Source organism: Leptosomus discolor, chromosome 6, assembly GCF_034619465.1.
Source record: "Leptosomus discolor isolate bLepDis1 chromosome 6, bLepDis1.hap2, whole genome shotgun sequence".
In the NCBI taxonomy this organism is placed as follows: domain Eukaryota; kingdom Metazoa; phylum Chordata; class Aves; order Leptosomiformes; family Leptosomidae; genus Leptosomus; species Leptosomus discolor.
The window spans coordinates 36086906-36106721 of NC_141396.1; the positions used below are offsets into that span (position 1 = coordinate 36086906).

Genomic DNA, 19816 nt, shown 5'->3' on the forward strand with positions numbered 1-19816 from the left:
TAACTATTAATTGAAACCTGGTTTTGTGACTTCATACAAAAGGTGCCAGTGTTTACCCCTTACATCCAGCTGCCTTTCAGAAAGTAATCAAAAGGCATTCATTAAATGAGGAGCAGAAATTTCTTATTGATGCAATTAGAGGAACTCGAATGAGCCGCAGCAAAAGCAAGATCACTTCCTGCACACATTTGTTTCAGCGTTCATTAGAAATTCTCTTTTCAAGACTGTCAAAGACATTAATGTAGCTGAGGAAACCATTAAATCTGTCATTTTCTTCTATTTCTTTTTATTTGCTGGGCTGGGCTTGTTAGGGTTTTGTGATGTGTTTTGCACACTGTCCCTCTAATAACTAAATAAAGCTTCATTACTTACAAAGCCAAACAGTGTACATTTCAGAAATACTACAACTGCAAAGAGCTTCCAGAGAAAATTGGTTACTCACTGATCTGAGAAGAGTGCATCCAAAAATCCTTAAAGAAATCAGTGAGAATTATTTTTCTATCTTTGCAAAACTCCAATGACATTATAAGAATTGACAGATATTAATTTTTAATGTGTAGTCATTCATCAGTGGTTCTGGACAAAACAGAGATTTGTAAGATGACTACTCCCTGCCCTCCCACTCCCAAAATAGTGTATTTCTGTTGGTTGCAGAAGAATATAACATGCCCTATATTTCCAAATGAATCATACCTTTTATTTTGCTTGTCAGGAAGGGGGGGGTGGGGGGTGGGGGTGTTTAATTATTGAAATAATACAGCAGCGCCTATATAGAAGCAAGTCAGTAATTCAGTTATCTCTATTTTGTAACTTGATTTGGTTTAGTAAACTGCACGTCTTCAATCACTTGGGAGGGAATGTTTCTACAAAGCAGTTTCACTGCAGCAGATCAGAAAAAGAAAAACCTTAGCAGAATGTTCTCCCGAATTTTTACTGGAAAAAAACCTAATCACAGTCAATCACCTTGAAATATGCTAGGTACAATGAAAACAAAGCTAGAAAGAATCTCTTTGAAAGAAATAATTCACTGGAAGGGGTTTTTTGGGTTTTTGGTTTGGTTTTTTTTTTCATTATAATGGAACCATTCTCATTTTCAAGGACTAGTGAGGAAATATATTACAGTGGAGCTTGAGACTATACTGAACCCTGCAACACTGAGACCCCATTTTGCAGAGTACAAAGAAGATCCCACACAATTAATAATGCAAGTCTTGAGATGCTTTAGCAGCACTGAGCAGGCTGTGATTTTTAACCTGAGTTGTACCTTGAAAGTTGCTATTACAAAGTCAATACACATTGTATTACCTTAGGTATTATGAGATTCAGGCTTCTACCAGAAGGTCTTGGTTATCTCTGTACTGAAAGATTAGAGTTTGTTGTAAACTCCGTGTTAAGAATCTTCTCTATACTTCTACAGGCTTTAATGTCTGCAGTGGTGACTAATACTAGGCGCAGCCAAAACAAAAAAGATTTGGCCCAAAACATACATGTGTTCATATATATATACACATAGCACGCACACACACAGACACAGACGTGTGTATGTGTATATCTCTCTCTATATATATTAAAAAAAAATAAACAAAAGAAAATTTTGCTATTTAGTTTCGGGTGTGCTAACTGCAAAAAATATTTCATACTATTAATTTGGACATTTTGCTATTTAAAAATAATACCTCTTCCAAAACTTCTTAATGGATAGTGAATAAGTTGTATATAACAGAGTTTGACTGTATATGCTTCCTTTTATGTTTCTTTAATGCCTTGTTATAACCATACAATACTGAGAAAGAACCAATCCACAGCCTCCTATAGAAATCAACACCTGTCAAATTTTCACTAACTCCCTTTGAAAAATATTTAATTATAGGCATGAAAAAGAATGTAAGGCCAGTATGTCACTGTTCATAGATGGATAACAAAAATAATAATGAAAGTCCAGCATGTCTATATTCAAGCACAGACATGCTCAGATGAACTAATTAATCTACTGCCTGAAAAACTACAGATTAACTTTTCATGAATTTCCAACCACGTACCAAACACAGATGAATGCATAATTGCTGCCATAGTCATTGATAATGAAACCGCTGTCTGATTACACAAAAAAAGATGCCCAGCATAACTCTTTGAACCTTCCTGCACAGCCCTAGGCCTCCAAGATGAGTTGTTAAATCCCACTCTAGTGGCTGTGGCTTAGAAAACAGTTTAATCCAGCTTCATAGCATGTTAAAACACGTTATAACACTTTCACCTGTGCAAAGACTACATGAACTAAGCTAAACTTGGTCTCACCACTGTCAAATTAAACACTATAGAAGTGACTTGTTTTGGCTGGCTAGGCCACCAGAGTCACAAATTCTAATAACCTTGTAGGAAACGACCTGGTCTTAGCTGAAAAACTTTCAGTCTCTGTGAAAGGTCGCCTCTTTCATGAATACAAATGAGGTGCTAAAGCCTCAAAGATTCCAGTGAAGAAGTTTTTCCTTTGCTTCTCTCCAGTTTGAGCAGCTGGTATCTAGAATTCTGATCCCACTTTGTCTTGGGTTTTGGATATTTTGGTGCCAGTCTCTCACAAAACTGTTAAAACTTTGCTGGGGTGATGTCGAGGAATCCTCAGAGGATGTGCCACAGCTACGGTGGCTCTTACAAACTCCCTTACCAAAGCCCTCCTAAAAGCATTTTAGGCACCAACTTGAGGAAGGAGATGTGATTAAGTGCCTCTAATGACCTGGCTATCCCTTAATGGATCTGATGCTGCCTATATATTCCAACTTCAGGAGAGCAACAATGTTTTTTGAAGGTGTTTGAGTTTGTTTTGTTGTGGTTTTTTGTTCGTTTCATTTGTTTGTTTTGTTTTTAATCAACCTCTATTCCTTTTCCTGAGTCATATGTCGTGTTCTGGGGCTACCACTCAAAGACCAGGGCTTTTCAAGCTGCAAAGTGCAGTACTCTTCCATGTCCAGTTTCATTTTCATTGGTTTTCCAGACTACATTTATTTAAACGACAGTGCACAAGCACCTTTTCACAATCTCTTACATTAAATGTTTACAAGGGATGTTGAGAAGACAGACAGAAGATGGCAAATAAACATGACAGATTTGAGGGAATTTGCTCGAGATTACACACCAGTTGAGTACCGGGAATATAATCTAGTCTCCTCACACCAAGACATCCTCCTAGCCGGTGGACTACTTGGCCTCTCAACTAAAACCTAGCTCCTGGAATATTCAAGTGGTATTTCAGAATAATAAACCACACAGAATGCACATCTTTGAAAAAAGAAAATAACTAATGTACTAAGCAAATTCAAAGAGACTGGTAATGTTCATTCACTGTGTTGATATTACCTCCAGCAAGTGCAGAGTAAGAGAATAATAATGAGAACAAGTGGCTTGAGTATAAAGAACGCAAGCTTCTCTACTGGCTGGTAGGTTTTCATTACTCACTATCCACACTTACACAGTTATCACAGCTTAAGGTTTGGCAAGGCTTTTTTTAATTACTATTATTATTGTTATGAAATAGTGAACCTTGATATAAAATTCACTTGCAAAATGAACATAAATGTACAATATTCCTGCAAAAACAGTTAGAAATTTTTAGTTTGCTGCAAGCTAATGGTCTTTGCTGTCAGCCACTGAACTCTAGATAAATATTCTCTTAGATGAATTTCTGTGGAACAATAGTGACATCCAGTGGGTAGTTAGCTTAATCACAGGTATCTATTGTCTATATCAATTCACACACAGATGTGTTTGCCTTTTTACTTTGCTTTCTTCTGTATTACATGGTAGTAGCATCAAATTCTTTCAGAATACTAAATATTCAACCATATCTGTGTATAGGAGTCATAACCTGAATGTAGGGAATCAGTGGGGAAAATAAGAGTCGATGAATGCTAGCAAGAAATGGTCTATCCAATGTGTAAGTCCCTACTGTCAATAAAAGGCAAGAAACATATAGAAAGCAAGCAAGGACAGGAGCTGTAACAAATTTGTGGCCACTGATTTAGAACTTGTTACTTATAAAACACCACTAAGTGACTTTAAGATACTATAAAATAAATTCAGACTACAAACAACTCATTCAACTTCCTAACAGCAGAAGATTAAAAAAAAAATTAAAATTTGAGTTTATTTTTACAAGAATGAGTGAAAGATATTGTTAGACCTCAAGAGGAAGGGCACTCACCACCTGGGAGCAAGTTTAAAGTAACAGTTTCATCAAAAAAACACACAATGTACAAAACAGACAAGAATCAAATGATGAAAGATCAAATTCACAAGCAATAATAAAGCCAAACAATGGGAAACACACCAGTGACATGAATATGCAGCATATTTGCTTGGGCAAAGGTTGCTTGCAGCAACCTCTAGTATGTTTTGCATAGGCCTCAGAGTAACTCTATGCCAATGTTACTGGCATTTGAAACCACAGTGAACGACATAAGCCAATGAAATCAGGATTATAACTCTGTTGATAACAGACAGATTTCATTTCCCTTAAAAAGATGCATAAGAACTCATTCCACTCCACACTCAATGAAATACAGTTGTATTTCTAACTTTTTATGTACTTCGGTGTGTTCAGATGTCATCTATCAGCCCATGATATGTAGCCTTGATTTTTATTCCTAGCTAGGCTTTCTAGAATGGGTATTAGCACAGTAGTACAGTACAGGATTTTGATGTGATTCTCGGGGTTATAGCCAAACTATTTCTTGGCATAACAGTGAATGGAACACAGCAGGGCACAAAAGAAGAAAGAAGTGACTGAGTTCAACAGCTACGAACACACGACCAAGAAGGTCATGAAGTAGTAGAAAGGAGTTTATTCAAGACACTCTGGGATGGGTAGCTGTGAGTTGATGGCCAACATTTTACCTACCAAAGAAATTGCAAATCTCATTTAGAACGAGCACAAACATCACAAAAGCAATAACGAAAAAAGCTTTGCAAGTAGTAGGCAGTACTTTTTATTGACCAACCCATCACAGAAATCACGTCTCCCTGTAATTCTTTTCTTACTCGTATTGTTAGACTATCATGACCACAGCATTAGCATTTTAATGTAAGAATGAATATCATTTACTGAGAAGAGACAAAAAGGCATTTTATCCTTATTTATTAACTTTTTCTTTCTTAAAGAAACTTACTGATGTTACAGCAAATATTTTAGATTCATGTGAAAAATTGTAAGTGTAAGATTCTTCATTACTGAAAACAACCAAACTCTTTAACAAAACAAAATATTTTGTTCTTTACTTACCGCTTTTTTACTGTTTCTCACAAACTCTTTTGCTTGCCAAGAACAAACTGAATCACTGGAGACGTAATCTTGACAAAGAGTTCTCCAAAGAGCCCTCACATTTGTCTTCTTAACCACTAAAAGCATTCCCTTTCTGTGTTCTTGTGCAACTAATACATTGGCCATATGTCACAGCTTACACTCTTGACTGAATGTTAAATTCTATTACTTCAACACTAGTAGTAGCATTAAGACCCTGTAGGACTTCATAATTACAGTTCAACCTTGCAAATTCTCAAAGTGTTTTGTGGCAGCCAGACTCTATTAATACATCATAAGAACATATGAAAATAAAACATCCTAATTACTCATCTACTTACTCTCTAAACAAGGGCATAAATGCATTACAAGGTTTATTACTTCACTACACCATTAAGAGAAATCTGCCCAGTTCTGTGTGCAAATTCTTTTCTTCTTCAAACTAACAAAACATTTAACTAGCTAGGTCTCCCAGGAACCTATTACTTAATGCTGAAAGAAAAAAACCTAAACACATTGATATTGGCAGCAGTCTGCAGACGTTGTCATCATGAACTCAGCCTTTATTAGTTATTTTCACTTGAAATCCAGCAGTACCTTCTACATTTGTTATGTATTATACCTGCACTATATCCCACAGTGTGATGTACTAAACACATGAAATCTCTGAAGCTGTGGGACTGAGCTGGGATGGGGATAATCAATATATAATTCATCTTAACATTTTGTTGTTTCTTGTATGATTATTTCCAACATCTGTAGGAATGACATGATACTGCTAACTGGTAACGCGCATTACTCTGAGTACAACCTCCTGGACTCTCCTGGCTACAAAGAAGCTCAGGGGGCTAGAGCACCTCCCTTGTGAGGACAGGCTGAGAGAGTTGGGGTTGTTCACCTTGGAGAAGAGAAGGCTCCAGGGAGACCTTACAGTGGCCTTCCAGTACTTAAAGGGGGCCTACAGGAAAGGTGGGGAGGGACTCTTGATCAGGGAGTGTGGTGATAGGACAAGGGGTAACCATTTCAAACCAAAAGAGGGGAGATTTAGATTAGACATTAGGAAGAAATTCTTTACTGCAAGGGTGGTGAGGTGCTGGAGGAGGTTGCCCAGAGAAGCTGTGGCTGCCCCCTCCCTGGCAGTGTCCAAGGCCAGGTTGGATGGGGCTTTGAGCAACCTGGTCTAGTGGGAGGTGTCCCTGCCCATGGCAGTGGAGTTGGAACTCGATGATCTTTAAGGTCCCTTCCAACCCAAACCATGCTGTGATTCTGTGATTTATTTTGCAGTTCATGACAAATCATAGGTTGTGTTGTTGAGTGTTACATGTGCCCTTTATGGTGAAGAACAACTTACTGAATCTTTGAATATCAGTTCTTTAACTAGAGTCAATAAAAATTGATTCTGTAGAACTCATGGTTCTGCTTTTAAATCAGGCACTTGTATTTTCCATTTCCTTGAAGGCTGCAAAACTCACAAATCAGCTTCAAAATAATCATAGAATAGTTTGGGTTGGAAGGGACCTTTAAAGGTCTGGATTTTTAACCAGATGAGTTTATTCCCCGCACTTTTCACTAATAACAATCATAGTAACCTTATATAAAAATACTTAAAGTTTGAGAAAAGGATCATCTTTTCCTTTTCAAAAAAGCATAACATCAAATAATCATTCCAGCACATCAGAGTTTTGTTAGCAGTGCACTATTACTTATAACACTTTCATATCACAGTATTAGCCTTCCAGCCATCTGTAATATGAGTCACATCCCCAGTGCAGAACAGCGCAGGCTTCATTCTACATTGCTTCATACCAGCCATCTTCTCCTGAATCACATTCTACTATCCAGAATACATAAGCATTGCATATAATAGCAATTTCCAATTAAAAAATGAATTTCATGTGATCCACCTGTGACTCACAGTGTAATGTACTTACTATCCACCTTCCAACAAAGGATCACAACAGATGGGGATGGGAACTGTTCAGCAGGAACTTCTCCTAAGGCTAACTGTACCTGTCACAAACAGTCTCTACTTTTGGGACTAAATGTTTAGTTTTCCCTACTTTCATTTATCCTTAACAACAGTTTACAGGCTACACTACTGATACAAAATGTGGGCCTGCAGCAAAAACTAGCAGTATTATTACATGAGCTCAGAAGCTCCAATTACTAGCCAGTAACTTGTCCTTCATTAAAAAACAGATTTACTTCAAACGTACCTGATACTAGACAGCGTATTTCTGTTCATCCCTAGTGATGCTGGCAACATAAAAATAGTTTTTCATTTTTCTTAGTGAATAAGTTGCAATCACAGAGAATATGTGGGGAAAATGTCCATAATTCTAAATCAGAATCCTGTCTATTTATTCTTTATACCTTCCACATTTTGCATAAGCGGCTTCTTATTTTAAAACATGTATGTCAAAAATAAACTATTTGCCACAGGGGAAGCAATAAACTTTGTGAGGCAGTCTGCATGTAATTGCCAGTAACTATGTTCTTTTCACTGAGAGTTTGAGCTTCTATGCAATGTTTATTTTACAGCTTAAGGAAGCCTACAGTACACAGCTATGGTGTCTCAACATTCTCTTACTTTTTTATTAATTTTTGCAAATGACCCTTCTTAGGACAAATCTTGAAATATTTTCAAGTGAGAAGTTATTGCCTATCAGGCTGGGCAGAAGGCAGTAACATAGCAGGGGAAAAAGCGACTGTCAGTGGTGTGCAGTTGTGCTTAGTTTGCACGTACAAAAGTCCAGCAGTATTCATGGAAGTTTGTTTTTACAAAAGCTTAATAAAGCACAGTAACTTAAACAATTACGCACAATTCCTTGCTACCCCAAAGGATACAGGTTTGTCTGTAGCCATAGCATATAATGGTAAGTTCTGACGTGTTAATCTTGCAGCAGTATAAAATAATTCAAAATCATAACATAATAGATTGCATTCTCAAATCTGAAAGCATGTTGTATTTGGACTGTAACAGTATCATAAATTAAAAATACCTATATATCAGTAGCAATATTAAAATGCATTTTTGCAAAGCCACAGAACTACTGATACGTATGCTTTGGCTTCATGTATAAACTGACATGGCAAATTCTAAATTTAACAAAGCCAATTTCTTTTAAAGCCTCATCACGCTAATTACATCCATCAAGTGTGTAAAATACATTTTGTCAGCTAAGAACAGAGGACTTCAATTAAATGTGAATCCTTATTCAGCACTCTAAGCTGTTAATGGCTCAAACTCATTAATGAGATGATGAAAAGAAAATGTTCCCACATACAGACTCTGTAGTGAGAATTTATTACAAGTACTCATTATTTCCACCTAGATTATATACTTAAGGAAGTGTCCCATATTTATGTCTACATTCCAATATCAACAGAGAAAGACACCAAAATAATCTTGTTTGTTTGTGAATATGCTTGTATGCATATCTGGGGCTTGACAGTCATTTCCAAGAGAGATGACCTTCTTCCCTATCCTAGAGGGCTCCCAGAATAGCCAGTAGGACACACTAACCAGCTGTGATCTGCTATTTATTCAAACTTTAAGACACTTCCTGTGTGGAGCTTGCTATAGCTTTTGATAACTTTTTCACACAGTCCCAGCAGCTCATTTGAAAAAGTATTCCCTATCCCCAAACCCTTCCTCAACCATCCAGCAGCATGGCTATCCAAAATCGATGTCACCTGGCAGGTGACAAAACTCTACCTCATAATCAAAATTAAAATAGTCTTTTAAGCTCTATGGGTGTTAAGGCCTTAAGCGGGGGAGAAGAAACTGTCAGAATGGTATTTTAGGCTAACTGTCCAGCATTTTAATTTTTCAAATAAGTAATATGAACACTAGTGGCAGACTACATAGCATGCCCAGGCTTCTAAATTTTTATAATTATTTTGGATAGATCCTCTATTTGAATTAGTTCAGAAGAGCAATGGAAAGAGGTTTACAGAACTACCAGTGAACTACTACAGCACAACAGGGGCAGACAGGAGTCTGAGGAACATATCCCTGTTCTCTGAAACTTACAAATTTCATTTCAATTCAGCAACATCAGGATTTATAAATTTTCATCCGTGTTGTAGACTGCAGGATTTTCCGTATATGCTAATAACCTTATGAAAGATTCTTAAGTGGATTTCCCAGTTGCAAGACTCCCCTAGATCTCCTTCTCATAGAAAGAAAAGTATCATTAATCTGATTTCTTTTTCAGATTTCTCTCTCCCACACCATGCCCTTTCTTTGCTACAGTCTGGGTTCCTCTTCTCTGCTGATTGTCTATTTCCAAGAAATAAAAAGAGAATCCAAGGGCTACATATAAGTGTACCAGATGCCCTTGAATTTCTACCAAGCTAAGCCCCTGCAAAGCCTTGTTTACAAACAAATTCAGTTCCAACAGCAAGCAAGCTTTTGGCAAAAGAAATGTTGGAGCCATTTTCACAACAGTTTTAAATTACTTCCCCCAGCAGAGAAGACACACTGAATAAATAACAAGTAAAATAAGATTCAGTGAAGTGATGCATGCTTAAATACTAAGAAAAAAATAAAATAAAGCAGGTTTGAATATTTGTACCTTCTGCAAGAACCTTTTATCATCTCAATTTTAAGTGAAAATTAACATAATGTTAAAAAATTGTTATGCATGAGAAAACAAAAGTTACCAGTTACCTCAAATTATGGGCCTTGCTATAACAGTATGCTGATTGAATTGAACTTTTTGTATCAATTCTTTATTGGGGCACTATATGGATATGACAAACAGGACATGTCCCTACACTGGAAAAATGAAGCAGATTTGCATAAGGTTAATTCCACACTAGATTAATTATTAATTAATCTCTCCCAAATGCTTTTTTTAATGGCCTTAAAAAGGCCTTTGCAAATAGAAGTCCTCTGTTTATCGATAGGATAGTTTTCAAGGCGGACAGCTATGCTGCAGTATATAGACAACATTTCTTCAGCTGATCTGGTTAATTAAAATGCATGGTTATAACAGGCTCTCTTAGAACTGCAACTGAATAACCCATGATCCCTCTTTCTCAGTACCACAGAACTCTTTGCGTCTATTTAATAGGGCTGTTTCAGGATTTAATCAAAGATTTCCAATCTACACTCTGGCACAAGGACTCTTCCCCTTTTCAAAAGTTTTCAAATAAAACACTTCTTTTCATAGAGATCCCTTCTGAATATCTGCAGCCTGTGCCCCCTACCTGCACCTTCATTCAATTTAATGTTTGTTTTATATAATTTAATACTTCCACTTCTCTGCATCCCCAACATAAAGAAAAACCACGCAACACTATCGCATGTTCTTTCCAGCATGAATCTGTAAGCCCAATTTTGTTGAATGAATTCAGAAGAACATATTAACAGATTTGAAGGGGGAGGATAACTGGGAGAACTGCAAAAGCTGATAGAAAACCTGTGCCAGGCAGTAGACAGAGCAGGAATGAAAGTGGAAATCCACCTGCAATGTAGCATTAGCTAACACACTGCAGTGATGCTGCATGCTAATGTAAGTAACTGAAAGACGAAGGGGATTTGCAAAAGAATATTAACTTTGAAGACACATAGGCATTAAACTGTTTGGAAAACAGCGTGGAATAAAGGAATGCCTCAAAGTCAACCATACAAAACTAGCGGACACTTGAAAACACAGCCCCTCCCTATTTCTGTTGATACAGTGTAAAAATCACTGTGGTAATTTCAAGGCTCATTTAGTCAATAATGCTAAAACACGTGGATATCTGAATATTGAGCATCTTCAGCTTGATTTCAGTTCTGACTGTATCTGACTCAGTTCCTTCATGTATTAGATCAGTTTGTCATTCACCCAGAGCTAACGCGGATTATTTATGACAGTACTCTAAAACAATCCTCTTTATCAAACATCTAACTGTAGATGTCTAGTCAAGTACCTTGACTGGGTTGGCCTATGCATATTTTCCAAGCAATACTGGAAGTCTCCAGTAAGTTGCCGAACTTCTGCATATATTAGGCCTCATCTGCTTTAAATTCAGCTCTCCAATGATCCTACCAAAAAATCACTGAAAAGAAGATGCTCTCTAAGCCATATTTTCCTTTCTAACGGGCAAATTCAAGTAACCTCCATGGTGCAGTCTGCAAGCTGGCCCCTTATCAGCAAACCATACTGAACAGGTGTTCAGGGCAGTCCAATTACCTTTGCAAATACCTTTACATTCTTTTATGCCACTGAAGCAACATGGATCAGTGAAGAATCACTGCCCATCCCTCTTCTGCTGGTTTCATTCTATTTAAGAGTTTGTTTAACGGACCAAACAGTTCACTTTCCAGGATCTTCAACAGCAGCATTAGCTTCCTCTGGTCAACTGTCAGCTCAGGTGTGTTATTTTTGAGGAAGTGCTGTTTTGCTTGACAGGAGTAACACTGACTATAAGAACAATGCATAACAGCAATAGCCTTATGCTTTCCTATTCTATTAACATTCCAGAAATCAAAGCTTGCAGAGCCTGTGGGAAAGAAGCCAGTGACCGTTAACCTTCACTTTATTTAAGCTTTTATAATTTCAGGCTTGCAGCCTTCAGGCTGCAGAGTTGAGACTGAAGGAAAATACAGCAAAGCAGCAAACGTGCTCTTTTCCTGAGACCTCCAGTCATCTCCTCCAGCCCTAATGCAAAATTGATTTCAAGGCACTTAACATATTTTTCCCTACTTGGAGTAAATGTGACAAAGTTTTGATTTCAAATAGATGAGGGATAGAGATTTTCAAATCTTCATTACGAATTCTATGAAATTTGCACTAACTGCACCACTGACACTATATGCTTTTGTCACAAAGAAATGACTCCTGGTTTGATAGTGGCCAGTCCAGTAAGTCCCCAGACCTCCCTGAGAAGTCATGTTGAGTAGGCAACACCTGACTGTCTTTCAAACCCTGAATGTCCTGTTGATAGACTGGATGAATCAGGGCTGGAGTGACAGCTAGGACAGCATACCTAGCTCTTCATTTGCCATCCATAGGGATCCAGCAGGAAACTCTACTGCTATTGAAAAGCAAGAAATCACTCTTGTACTCTCATTCTCCCCTTTACTTTGACTCAGATTGGCCCATTGGAACTCAAGACAAGTTAAGAGTTTTCCAAAGGATAAGTGTCCCACAAAACTCAAAGACAGAGCTTATTAAGAAGGCAGCTGGCACGAGGACTCTGTGGGTATGGTTACCATAAAGCCACAACAGCGTTTCAGGAAGTTTAACCTTCATAACTAATTCATACATCAAAGCACTCCAAAAGGTTAGCTGCATTTTACAGAAGACTCTCATATGCTGCAGTTTGTAAATCAGCAGTATGAAAGTAGGACAGTGGTATCGTGCTGACAAGAGGCCTTAGCATTTAACAATTTCCTCACTTAATAAGCATGACTTGTGATGGCTGCAGCAAATCCGCTCTTCTCAGTATCAGCTTTTCAGCACAGCCATTGAGAGGGGGAAGGAGACAGGGGTCAGGGGATTCAGGCCACCTTGACCCATAGGTGAAAAACAGCTGATAATACCCTTTACGTCATATCCCAAATCCTCATCAGGGAGAAGAATCTAGAGACACCACACACTGTAAAAAGAGTTGGTTTTTTATTTCTGAGTTTAACGGGCTGATGGCTTTCAGTAATGGATTCTGTAAATCTTTTGTATCACTGCCTTTCCTGTGCTTAATACTCCAGGTGGGATGGCGAGGCAACGGACGCAGGCAATGTTCTGACATGCTGCAGTGTGCTGCTGCAGAGGAGTCAGGCTACTGCCCACCAGCCCACAATCCCTCCCAAACCAAAGGAGGCCAAGAAACACCAAATTATATTCGCTCTTCCAAGTCAAGTCATTCCCCCAGTAAGCCAAATATCTGTTGTGATCTTTGCCTGCTAACCTTATGTTTTGGGAAGTTAGTAGATAAGATTTCTTCTAAATTATACCCTTAACAAGAAGACTACGTTGCTCTTGTTTTGTTTCTTTGTTTGGTGTATGCGGAAATAAAACTCATCAATCTGGCAAGTATTTTTCTAACTTGGAGTTTTAGTATCAAATATAAAAAGAACTCACTCAATTTTCCAGGAATTTTAAAGTAAAAATAAACAGCTCATCAAGTCAGGTATCTATTAATTAATAAATTAAAGATTATAACATTCCTCCACAACTTCTTCATAACAGAATTAATTAGTTGTAGTTAGAAATAAATGTGACTCCTTAAAGTAATCTTAACAACAAAAATATTGAAGCACCTTTCATTAGAGAGTCTTCAAACACTTTACAAGACAATATTAATGCCATTTATATAGAAAAGACACATGATCTGGTTTTCTTACAGGCTATGGCAGCACTGGGAGCAGACGCTCAGCCTCCCACCACCAGTCCTCAGCTCTGACCATTAGATCTGTGTGACTGCCTGTTCCAGACAACTCAGTGCAACTTGTTTAATCAAGCCAGAGTGGATTTCCATTTCTGTTTATATATTAAAACTGGTATTTAAATAACATTTGTACATTATCAGTACTTGGGAAAGGGGCTACTCTTCACTGCATTTTAAGAACTTTTTTTTTCTTTGTGGCACGGGTGGGAAGAACACCCATCACACACAGCTAGCTATGGGTGCCTTGCAACTGTCAGAGCAACTTCAGAGGTTTTTCCCAAAGGCAGGTGTGCTGTAACTCTCAGATGTGCCAAACAGCTTTAAATGTGCAAGGGAGTCTGCACCTCCTAAACCGCGTAGCTCTCAGCTGCAGTTCAGGAAACCATAATGGGAATTGTCTTCACCCCACTAGACATGGTAAAAATTATGTCTTCATCTTAGCTACTGTCTAGCCCCTACTTCAGGAGCAGTGCTGATCGCATTTTTGCTTGTCAGATTAACATATTCTCATTTTATACAGTGAAAATTATATATGATTCCCTTTATATACTTAATTTTTTTTAAGTTTATTCGTTAACATTACTTTATTGTTTTTTCTTACTCACTCAGAAAGTGGAAATTGCGTAGGAGACATTTTTGTTGGAAAATACCTTTAAGATTGTCACGTCCAACCATTGACCTAACACTGCCACCACTAAACCATGTCCCTAAGCATCACATCTATACATATTTTGAACACCTCCAGGGACGGTGACTCCACCACCTCCCTGGGCAGCCTGTTGCAATGTCTAACCACTCTTTCAGTAAAGAAATTTTTCCTAATATATAATCTAAATCTCCCCTGGCACAACCTTAGGCCATTACCTCTTGTCTTGTCATTGGTTACTTGGGAGAGGAGACCAACACCAGCCTCACTACAACTTCCTTTTAGGTGGCTATAGAGAGCAATAAGGTCTTCTCTAAGCCTCCTCTTCAATAGGCTAAACAACCCCAGTTCCCTCAGGCGCTCCTCATGTTTTCGAGACCCTTCACCAGCTTCGTTGCCCTTCATTACATAATTCTTCGCTCTCACGAGTCAGATTAAGTGAGAGCGAAGAATTATGCAGCAGCAAGGGATTAACCCCAGACACTACCATCTGACTTTAGAAAGGTACAGAAATTTTAAATTAAGATATAACCTTAATAACAACTGCACACTTTCAGAAGTGTTGCTTGAAAATCTATAGCCTGCCAGCCCATAAAATAAAATTACTCAGAGCTTATAATCGTCACAGAAATCACATAGGCCTGTTGTGGTTTGGCAGGCTCTCCACCTACATTGACAAATATAAAACAGATGATGGTGGCCCAAAGAACTTTAGGGAAACATAATGCTCGACAGCAGAACAACATGGCATTGGAAAGTGTTGTATATCTTCCAATAAAATAAACAAACTAGAACTGTTACAATATCCATTCCAGCAATTATGACCACCATAATAAATTGAGTTTTTTAGTTTCAAAAGACTCATTACACTTTGTGAATTATGGCTATTCTTTCTGAAGTGGCTCATGATCTGATTGCTTAGAGATTCATGTAGTCAGATTATTGTAAAATTATTACAAGGAATGTCTACTTATATGAATACTTTCTATAAATTTAGAAAATTACTAAAATCATATTTTGTATGTATCATCTAGTAATCTAGCATTAATAAACTTTTTTTATGAACAACAGCGGAAATAACAACTTTGTATTTATAGTGTCAGACAAAATTCAGTTTCACTGCTAACCTCTCTATATTGGGTTCTACTATTCATCCTACCCAACATGACTTAGGCAAGAGCATGCTGATGTTGTGCTTATCATTTCCAAAAGATCCATGTTTACTGTTAAAAAAACAACTCATTTTGATCTTAGTATTTATATTAGTACCAACAAGTAGCATTGAAACACATCTGTCTATGATAAACTAACAAAATCCAACCTAAATAAAGATAAGCAGTGATCTATCCTGGCAATGACCACACATCAGTATTATGTTTCATAACTAATACTACATACAGAAACAAAAGGTGTGTCCAAAACCCAGACAACTGAAAAGAAATGTCTGAGCACAGACAGCCAGACTGGCCCATGCAGAAGGAACTGGGGATTATCCAGAAGGAACTGGACTACATCAAGGCATGTGCTACCCCACCCTCTACCCCACATCCTCTACAGCAGTAGCAGCATGGGAGACTTCTCTTACATTCCTAAATGGGGCCCAGCTACAAACTGCCAAACACTGCTTTTCTCCTTCCCTCCCTATAAAACATGATGTTGGGGGGGAAATATAAATTGTGTTTTACAAGCTGAAAATTCTGATCCAACTTCCATTGACCACATTGGCATTACAAAGGAGTTGGAACACTAACGAGATCATGGCTCTAGAGAAACTCAGAATGAAACCGAAACAAACATCAACATGAAAATTGTTTTCTTTAATTCCATTGTGACTTTGTTTAAAAAGCTCAGACCATGGTGATACACAATACAATAATCTAGCTTAAATTCAGGGATGCATTTGCAGAAGAACAGACAATTGCAATACCTCATAAATTGAAGGAATTTATATACAAGGCATTTAACAATTTGTGCTTTCTCCTGAGCTAAGGATATCACAATCATACTAGGAAATGTCATACTAAACCTGCCTGGAGAAAAAGATGCTACTGTCTTAGCCCTTAACATATTATCCCTTCAGGCATGTGGAACACATATCATATGTTCAATTTTAAATAACATACTTGTAAGTTTTCTCATTATACATTTAGAAATTAAATATTTTTATACAGAAATTCTACTGAAACCCTAACATCACTGAGTTCTGGCAGCAAGTTTACAGATTAATTATGGACTGTGAACAAAAAGATTTTAATAGGCCATTTTTAAATCATTCCCTTTTCCTTGAATCAAATGCTCCTAAACATTTTGCTCAGCAAGCTCCAAATCATTTCTGTTTCAACTAATCTTCCTTGATAACACATAATTATAATTGAACATAGACCCAAGAGAAAAGGTGAAATATTTACACAGAGGCATTTATTAATTTTCAGTGTATTTTCTAGTCTATCAAAAATATGTCTGATTATGTCATCGCTGTACTCTGAACAAGTCTTTTGAACACAGTGTTCAGAAGGACACCACAGACTCTACACACACTGCTACACTTCGATTAAAACTAACAGCAGATGTTTATAGTTCAAATTATTCCTACCACTGCCAACAGGCATTACTTTTCATTTGTCAATTAATTTTGCTTGGTATGGTAGTGCTCATTCATCTACCTTTGCTGAGTTCTGGAAGGTACTGGTTGCATTTCCGAGGTTTGACAGACCTAAAGAAATGTGTATTATCTGCACATGTTGCCATCTTCCCTTTCACAGAGACTTCAAATTGTACCACATGAATCTAACCCGAATACCTGAGGGCTCCGTGCTGTTAACCTTTTGGAAACCATGTGTAAAACCTACATTCAATCCTTCTGCTTTCTGTCTCCAGCCAGTTCCTACCCCAGAAGAGTAGTTCCTCTTTCACCTCAGGAATATTTAGTTTCCTAAATAGCCTCTTATGAGGAGCCCTAACAAAGGCTTTCTGAAGAGTCTAAATAAATTCAGTCAATGTGCTCTTCTTTACCCTGTCAGCCAGTACTGATTAGCTGTTGTGGTAAAGCTGTTCTAGAAAAAAAAATATATTTTCTGGGTTGGTGCTACTTTTAAGCACCTAAGACAGTAGCAGTTAGCCCCCATTTACCACATCTACTTGACATGACATTTAGGAGACTGATAAAAGCAGCTAAGTGCAATATTTCAAATGTCTACTGTACCATCTTCCAGGGGAGACATAAGAAGGACTTCCCAGCAGTGGTTCTGAATTTTTCCTCTTTGGTGAGTTCAGGTCAGACCCGTAATGTAATCCTCAATTTATCTGTTTCCTGTTATGCTTAGTGCTAGTTTCCAACAGGATGTGTTTATACGAGGTAGACATACTACAAAGCAGTAAGGCTTAACAGAGTGTAAAGATACAGCTGCTATCTCCATTCAAATGCACTGGGTTAAATCTAGAAAAGTTTATTACAAAGCTATCATTCTATAGGTAGAATTCAGTCAACAGTTCTTTCACTTTCTCTTTGGAAATCAGTGAGATGAATATAAAAATCAAGACTTATTATGTTAACAAGTACCATTCAGTAATGGGTGTAGAATTAAATTTGATTAGAGTCTTATTGATGAACAATGCAAAAGCATGTAAATGACAAAAATTAAAGTCTATTTATTTTACAGTTGACAAACAGAAGCGTATGTAATACTAGACACAAACAGCATGCAAGTTTACAAGCATAGCCAATGTTCAGATAAAGGTATATTTGCTTCAACTAATGTCTGTTATTCTAACAATCCATGCATTAATGCCTCCATACTAGAGTAAAAAGAGAAGAAAAATAACATTATATAAATTATTTGTTTATAAAACACGTATGAGTCACCATCCCTGGAGGTATTTAAAAGACCTGTAGATGTGGCCCTTCGAGACACAGTTTAGTGGTGGATTTGGCAGTGCTGGATTAATGGTTGGACTTGATGTTCTTAAAGGTCTTTTCCAAGCTAAATAATTCTATGATTCATCTGCCTGCCATTATCAGATGAAGATTAGATGTATTTGTGCTAATGTTGTCTTACAGCCCCCTAGAATGTCAAATATTCTCTCATTTCTGTAATAAATCAGCTGTTCTTTGCTTGCATGTAAAATGTTATGTACTTCTAAAACAGCATCTAGTGGCGAGAGAAACAAGCAAACACGATTGCCACGTGAGTCCAAAATTCGCAGTGGTTCAAAATGCTATTTCACTGTATAGCTTTATGCATCTCACTGCAAAAATAAGACTAAAGATCTTCTTGCATTATTCTCTCCATGATACATTATTGCCAATAATTTTAAAGATTATTTTAGGAAATGATCCAGCCAAATTTCTACAGCAAAGCAGTATGGAAAAACATTTAACCCTAATTGTTTGGGGGCTCATTCTTCACTAGTCAGTGTGCATAATGATACAAACATTCTCAAAATACTGCACCTCCCATTTGTCCTTGTATCACTTGCCTTGTATTTCTAAAGTGAAACTGGAACAGTATTGAAAAATTTATTGAATGTAATCTACAAACAGCATGTCTCACAATGTCCCATGGCCTTCTACAGATTTCAGGGCAAGTCTTCAGCCTCAGCATCTGCAACTATGCTCAAAATCAATCACGAAAAACATTAACTAAGGCTGACTCAGGAATGGGTTTAAGCAGCTGACTGAAATTTCATTAATTTGAGTCACTCACCCCCATAAACATAAATCCATAATAAAGCACAGATACTCACGAGTCTACCTGCAAAATCCATCTGAGTATTGACACTTTGTAAAAGCAGCAGAGGATCCCCAGATGCATGGCGAGACTTTATGTCTCCTTTCCCCCATCCGTGCACAGGCACAAGGATAGAAAAGACACTGGCCAAAATCAAAAATGAAACAGTGAGAGCATTTCCCAAGAGGCAGAAGAAAAAGAAAACCAAACCAAATGTATATAGTGTTTCTACACAAATGCTGAGCAGGTTAAGACATGGGTAAACACCTACTTTGTGAAAGAAAATGTTTTGAAGCATTGTCAAACACTTGGAGGAAAGAGATCAATTATTGGTACATTACTACCCAAACATAAAGGATAAAGAAAAGATGCGATAATTCATGTCAATAGAGGATTTGTGTTAAGAAATCATATTACAAATAGCTTAGAATCAAATCAGACCTTGGTGAAATGTAGCAATAAATAACATAGAATCTCCACGGAATTGAAAGTCCATGTCCAAATACAGGAAAAATATATTATTAAGGACAATCTTATCTCTGTCATTTGGCAACAGTGACCCTGTCATGCCCAGAGAAAGCAGAATAATTGCTAGCACAGGAAAACCAGAAATAATGGTAAGGTTTACTTAATTCAGACACGCTGTGGTGCCAGACCTAATTGGTAGATTGTACTTCACAGAGTGGCCAGACAGGGAATCCACTAAAAGAAAACCAACTTGTGACACAGTCATCAGCAATGTCAAAGACCTCATTGAGGATATTACTA

The 19816-nt window shown here is 37.5% G+C and overlaps 2 protein-coding genes across 5 annotated transcripts in view; one reads left to right on the plus strand and one right to left on the minus strand.

The window, feature by feature from the left end:
* The window catches only part of CTNNA3 (catenin alpha 3), a 536681-nt gene that overhangs the window by 294361 nt on the left and 222504 nt on the right, over nucleotides 1-19816 (minus strand). The gene's annotated exons all lie outside the window — the stretch shown is intronic.
* Nucleotides 1-19816, plus strand: part of LRRTM3 (leucine rich repeat transmembrane neuronal 3) — an 87706-nt gene that overhangs the window by 2319 nt on the left and 65571 nt on the right. The gene's annotated exons all lie outside the window — the stretch shown is intronic.